This window comes from Rhamphochromis sp. 'chilingali' (assembly GCF_963969265.1).
Source record: "Rhamphochromis sp. 'chilingali' genome assembly, chromosome: 22".
Lineage (NCBI taxonomy): Eukaryota > Metazoa > Chordata > Actinopteri > Cichliformes > Cichlidae > Rhamphochromis > Rhamphochromis sp. 'chilingali'.
Window position 1 is genome coordinate 25,909,954 of NC_137950.1, and position 7,421 is coordinate 25,917,374.

The window sequence follows — 7,421 nt, forward strand, 5'->3', positions numbered from 1 at the left end:
TCAATAAACATAAAATATTTGTTTCATCATCTTCTAACACACCTTCTATCAATAAATGTAAAAAGTTAAGTTAATGTTCTGTCTGGTAATAATCATTGGCTTTCAGTTGCAACACAACCTTAGATTGGCCATTGGCTCCATAATTTAGTTGTTTCCACATTCCCCTAACAAGGTAGTATGCCTAGTTTGAGCCAGTGACAAGATAAAAATCCCCTAGGGGTTGAGGCGGGAAGGTCATCTGAAGTAAAAATCTGTCAATCTGGCACCATATTTGATGTGTCGTGCAGTGGCATCCCCTTGTGAATAAGCTAAAAGGAGCCAGCTAGCTTTGAGATTTGCATTTCACTTCTTGTTTTTAGCCCCAGGAGCTTTGTGAGACTGACATGCACTGTTTCGCTTCATGTCGCTATTCACCACCATGTGAAATATCAAAATTACAATAACAAAGGCAAAAAATTCCACCAGTGTCATCCTGTTATAAGTAGCTTCATAGTCTTTATTGTTGCTGCATTTGCTTGTCTTTAAGGTATTTTCCATCATATTCCACTGAAATCTGCAACGCTTTAGACTTGGTGACTTCCCCTGTTTGTTTTCCCCTGTTTGGCATACTGTAGCCAAGGCAGCAAGAGAGTGTGACGATAACATGCACATGATTCATGATGATGGTCTTTGTTCATAACCACTGGATAGCAGTGCCTTTGAAAACTAGACTAAATCAAAATGTTACACACTGTCACAGTTACAGGATGTCGTGACAAAGGACAAAAAATATTGCAGGGACCTGGTCACCATACTTTCCCCCTCGGGATTAATAAAGTATTCTGATTCTGATTCTGATGTCAGCAGGCTCTAGCCGCCCACAGCCCTAAGTTGGAGAAGCTGCTGAAGGGCTGTTTTTATAGTGCGCATGCGCCAACCAGCGTGCAGCCTGTTACAGTCGCTCCTGCTTTTTCTCTTAGTTTAGCTCTTTTTTCTTACGTATTCTTTTTTTTCTGACTTGTATTTTCACTATTCTTAGTTAGCGTATTGTCTGTCTTGTTAATGTTAGTTTATGGTGGTTTATAATGGAGCACTGTAACAAAAAAATAATTTCCCCCAGGGATCAATAAAGTATTCTGATTCTGATTTTTTTTTTGGTTTTTTTTTAGAAAAACAAACATTTTATAAATATATGATGGAACAGAGAGATTAAAACACAAAATTATCTAGAGATCATCCTGCAATGGACTCCAGCTGCTACAGAAATTGGTCTTTAGACAATTCTTGAAATATATTTGTACATCACAAGTTACCAATGAATCCATACATTCATCCTCTGCTGCTTATTAGTTACATTTCATCTCTGGCTCTCTTCCACAGCGTTTCTTTGTCCTGTCTTCCTCCCCTCACTCCCAGCTGGTCACAACAGATGGCTGCTCCTCCCTAAGCCTGGTTCTGCTGGAGTTTTCTTCCTGTTAAAAGGGAGTTTTTCCTTTCCCCTGTCGCCAAAGCATTTCCCCAAAGCAGGTCATCTTAATATTGGGGTTTTCGCTGATTTTTCTGTATTATTGTAGGGTCTTTACCTTACAATATAAAGAATCTCGAGGTAAATGTTGGTATGATTTGGTGCTAGATAAATAAAACTGAATTAAAGTGAATATTCTGATAAAATCCCAATGACAGTGAGTCTCCACAGACACTACATTAGGTTTCAACAGGCTAGCATTTTGCCACAGTAACACACAAAGAGTCAAAAACAGTCTCAGCCACGCTCTCACAGCTGGTATAAATTCCAAAATTGTGGGCATCAAAATCTTTATACACACACATAAAAGAAAGCTCTCGATTCTTCATGTAGCCAAGATGAGAGGAGACCTTGCTAGAGGCAACAGTAAATGTCTAACGTGGATCATACTGTGGTTTCAAAATCAAAAGATCAACAGTGTCATATTCTAGATCCCAAGATAAACCCATATACTAACTTTGGCCCACAGTAGCCTGAAGCAAAGGGGGTCATCAGTCCTCTGCTTGTATGAAATGTTATGTGACACCTACTGTATCTAAGGGTACCCCTGTGATGAGTGGCATCAAACGGGTTTAGCCATCTGACAGTGGACTGTCTCGTGTGCTCATAGCCTTGGGAGTTATAGTTGTGTCAGATATGTAAACCTAGAGCTCTGCTCAAATGAGAACTATGGATGTCAGTGCTGTGAGATCATCTCTGGCAATGGAACAATGACCAAGTACATGACACTGATAAAATACATATAAGGAGGAGGGAGATAATGAAAGTACTCATGTGGGCACGTATGACACCAAGAGATGAGTATTTCAGTGATTTCACCACGAGTGTGCAAATGATGGCGTGGGTAAACCTTAATAACAAAATGTAATTAAGAAAAATGGGTTTTGTTATGTGTTAAAATGCCATTTTAAATCATTAGCTTTTGGTTTAGTCCAGAGCACCATTTAATAGTTGTCTTACAACTTTGGTTACCACTGATGATGATAGATCAAAGCTTCGGTGTCGTGCGGTTGCATTCATTTCTCCACAGCTATAAATCTAACAGATGTTTAGACACATTCCTCTGTAAACTCCACTTCTCTACTCTTAGGGTTTTGCCTACGGCTCATTTAGCTAAGTCTTTCAGATGTAATGCGATTCCATTAATAGGATGCATGCCAGTAACAAGAGCTTTTAATGATGAGATGCATTTCATATTTCCATGTCTCCCTTAAGATGCGGGTCAAGTGTAAATTCTTTGCATGGTTTTAGCCAGGAATATTTTTTTCGAGGCATAAATCTGTATCCAATTATCATCCATAGGTTTACAGACTTACTGTAGCTCCATGCGTGTATTCTGGGAACATTTTAACAAAAAATGGGACAGGGAAAAAAAATCTGTACCCAGGAACTTCACCATATAAATTTGTTGCTGTTACAAAAAATGTAAATCATGTGTTATAGCGCTGTTTAAACAATTAGTTGAATGCTTCTTTGTTTTTCCTACATTGTTTCAAGTCCAAATATTGCTGTGTAATTTGAAAAAAATCAAAGCCTTTTCAAAATTAAACTAGTGTAGCTTCCATTAGTCATAAAATCAGGAATGAAATTTGTAAGCAGTTATATATTCTGTGATGTGGCAAAAAAAAATCTAACTCAAAGCATTCTTTAGTATATTGCACCAGATAATGTTATAATATCACAGTTTTAGCTAAATGAGTCAAAGAATACACAGTCAGTTTGGTCCGTTTAAAAAAAGACTCCCAAGTTTAACTTTCACAGTTTGAATTCTGCTTCTACAAGGTTTGAAAAAGTCAGTTTTTTGTACATCTCTTGCTACTGATACCATAAATATTAGCGAGTATTTTGCACCTGTATATTTCACTCATCAGACTGCAATATGCAGATAAACAGCAGCGTCTGATTGTAGAAGACCAGCAGATGTCACCATCAACACACTTTGAACTGGTTGCTGCCATCCTGGAGTCTGGACTGTGAGTGCTTCTACTCTTAAAGACACAACTGTGGAGGCACAGTGATATAATATGAGGTATAATTATTAATTATCATAATTAAGTCCCGCTTTTTTCTGTCATTCTAAGCAGCAAAGAAACTTAGGAGGTAATGAGCCTCTTCTTAGGTGTTTAAAATGAAGTTGTTATATATAATGAACTCAGTGCCTGTCTAAATGCACTCATGTCATAGGACCAAGTTTCCACTTTAGTAAATTAAGTTAACAAGACTATAAGGCTAGGCAATGCAAGTATGAGCTTTACACAACATATAAAGTATAATCTGTACTCATCACTTCTTCGAGAAAATTTGTGGGTTTACATTTTAGTTCATCCAGTATCTTGTATTTCCAGCACTTTCTAGACATCTACTAACTCATGAGTTCAGAATCTCAATGAATTGCAGCCACAAGGAAATTGTTCAAATTTTAAAAAGCTGATAGAGACTGTGAAAAGAGAAAAATAAAATAAAAGAATTATAAAAATCTGGAAGTGCTGCAGAGAAAGGATTTGGGCAAATCAGTGTCGCACCTTTAATTAACGCATCGGAGCAATGCTTTAGAGACGTTACCTGAAAATACAGAAATATCTACCCACAAACACGGATATGTTCTTAAGGTCAGTGGCGTTGGGGGTTTATGGCCTGCGGATGGGCTGCTTGTGACAGGAATGACACTGCCGGGGTAATTTTCTCCAGTAGGAGGGGTGGACTTGTGACCCAGGCAGGCTTGGATGATAGCCTCGCTGGAAAAGGCTGACGCAGGGAGTCCATTATTGCCCCTGGAGGAAGCGGAGGATTAGAACACCAAAGAATTTCAATAAAAGAAGTGTCTGTTTGGGGGTCGGGGAGAGGCAGAAGGATGGTGAAGGTGGTAGGGTGCTGGGGGGGGAGTTCCCCTCATTGTCCCAGCAGTGATTGAGAGCAAGAGGAGGGGAGTGGGACAGCATTGTGTTTGCAGCTTCTCTGAAGAAGGTGGTTATTAGGGGGGATGGCTAAAGAGGGGTGAGGGATGGGGAGGCTGTTGACTCTTCATCTTGTGTGAACAAAGTCTCTGGCACATAGCCCTCTTCTGTCCCTCTGTCCTGGACACCCTTGTCTACGAGTGCCATGAATTCTGTCCCTCTCGCCGGGGACCCCCACCAACTCTAACCTGCACCGCCACACATTGTGGGGCTTAAGTGCCCTTTAATTAGGCCGCCTCAGTGTCCGGCTGAAGACCGCTGAGGGTTTAGGCTCTTCCCTGTGGGACCTTGCTGAGCAGCTCAAACACACCAATAGTGCCCTTCACACAGCCAAGGGATAAGTGTTTGCTGCTCTAATGAAAAAGATTTATTTAAGAGTATGGTTCTCATTGCCCCCGACTTAAAAAGTCCTCACAATGGCCCTGATATTATCTTTAACACTGTTCCATTTCCAGGAAGCATTAGCAAGGTCTGTTAGACGAGGCAATCGCTCCACCACCGAGTGGCACAAAGCTGCCAAAAGACAGACACATCAAGACAGTACACACAGTTTACTTCCTGTACAGACAGAACATACTGCACATTGAGCTCTTATTGAGGTTATCATCATGAGGTATTAATTAATCGGGCCCTTACTTCACAGATGGAGGCCAACGAGAATCTGTTTCCTGGACACTAAATTAAAGTGGAAGGTTTCAATCTCGCACGCATTATAGGTCAGTGTGAACCCACGCGAAATTATGCAAAGGAGCGCTAATTCACATAAATTCTCTCTTCCACGTACACAGCCAAACACATGTGCAGCTTTGTCATTGTGATGGAGCTTATTTCATTATCATAACAGCATAAAGCACGGGATCCAGAGTGCAAAGAGGGAGGTGGGCAAGAGGCATTGGGAATTTGCTGAACTACTCCAACAAAATGAGTAATTTCTGGACACCCCATTGTGTGAAGAGCTTACAGGGTGAGGGCTCTGAAAGGAAGGATACAAACATGGCAGCAAGTAAAATAAAGTGAAAGATGGAAGCAATGAGATGCAGAGAAGAAAAGAAATTTGTGAAGGGAGCAGGGCGGGATTGGGCGTGTTCAGAAACTTTTTCGCTACAGCCCAGTGTGTGTAGTTACCCTCCTAATCCTAGTTTTATTGGCTGCCTGTGTCCAGCCATGCCGGTCGGATTGAGTAGGGAGGCCAAAGAAGTGGGGGTGGAGGGGCTGAACACATGTCCTTCTTTGTGGTAATACGCTGATTAGGCCTGAGAAAGAGCCGGACCTGGTTACGGCCTTTCTCAGGTCACCGTAGAAACCAGCCCGGTAGGGGACCTCTGTGTGTCTCCCCCCTCCTGATGTGGACAGGCACACCGAGGTCTTCCTCTGCAGAAATTTTTCCACAACACCACCACTCAAAATGCCCCGCAATTGTTGTTGAGTCTCCAATGTTTTTGCCTGTAATCGCGTTGCCTTTCTGGGCAGTTTGCGCTGCACTTGTGGCCTCAACCTGGGAAACGTGGTTTCAATGTTGTTCAGATGCAAACCGCAGACTGATTCCTTTGCCTGCACTCATAAATTAGACCGCTGTCACATTCCCATAATCCATCCCTGGCCCTGCACACCGTCTATTGCTCCGGCACAGCAACTGTCATCCAAATCCCAGCGCTGAGCTCGGCACATTTCTGACGATGCCGTAACACATGACATTGTTCATAATCGAAAACAGACCTGCCTCAATGTCAGCACCGCTATGACATACCGCATCTTGACTTGAGGCATTGAAAAGTCATCTTTATTGGTATAGCATAGAAGACTCCCCACCACAACCAACTGGAGAGCAGGCCTCATACAACTTTCACCAGGCAATCTATCAGTTATTGTCATATTTACCCCCCACAGAACCCCGACGCCCCTCTCAAACAGGGCGGTAGGTTGAGTGCTGCTCAGTCACTGTTGTTTCCCCATCTTCATTGTTAAGGAAGACTAAAACACAGAAGGGGCGGGTGAAGGGGGCACTCCACCGCTGACCTCCAGACTTTGGTCACCGGGCTCTCTCTTCATGCGGCGGGCACTGAGCCTTCTCGATGCAGAGTGCACGCTCCCAGCCCCTGCTGAGCAACCTCACCACCCCACTCATGCCCTAGAGGTCTCCAGGAAAGGCACCATCACCCCCAAGCCACAGCCATCCGAGACATATAGAAGTGCGGTGCAAATACTGCTACATATACACATTGCATTTATTTAAATGTAATAGTATTTATGCTGATAGGTACATCATGAGCACTGTGTAACAGCTAGTATGAACTACAAGTCTACTGTACATGATTATGGTATAATTAGAAGCATTAACGCAGTGCATAGTTGTGTAATTAATATCAGGAATTCTCAAAATTCTCAATAAAACAGGTCATTCTGAAAGTTGATGAGCTTTCTGACTTGAAAACAGGATTTCCAGGAAATGCTGGCTTCCATATGGCGCCGCATTCTCAATCTGTTGTGAAATCCATCAGGTTATCTATCCAGGCTTGTATATTAATTTTTAATAAGTGTTCACTCACATTCCTATTGTGTTGATTCAAGAATTCCTCGGGTCTGAAATTGTCTGTTTGAATATTCACATGGCAAGAATGTAAAAAAAATGTTTCCTGCACTTTAGTTAGAAGTAAAATAATCCTGATTTCAAAGAAAAAGGGATTCTTTAAAAAAAAAGATGTTAAGTAAGATATTTACAGGGATAAGTCGCTTCTGAAGTGCTCGCATCTTTGATGGTAATTCCTCCCGTGATAGCCACCTGACAATGCCTTCAGACGAAACTTTTAACTAGATTATCATCACTACAACTGGGTTTGTTTGATCTCTGCTGGGTTATCTTGTTTGCATTGGTGCTGATCAGTTTCCTTGTATGTGAATCAAATGCGTGGTTACTTCAGGCTAAGTCCATCACAAGCATCCCACCCTCCTCCTTCACTCCCTAT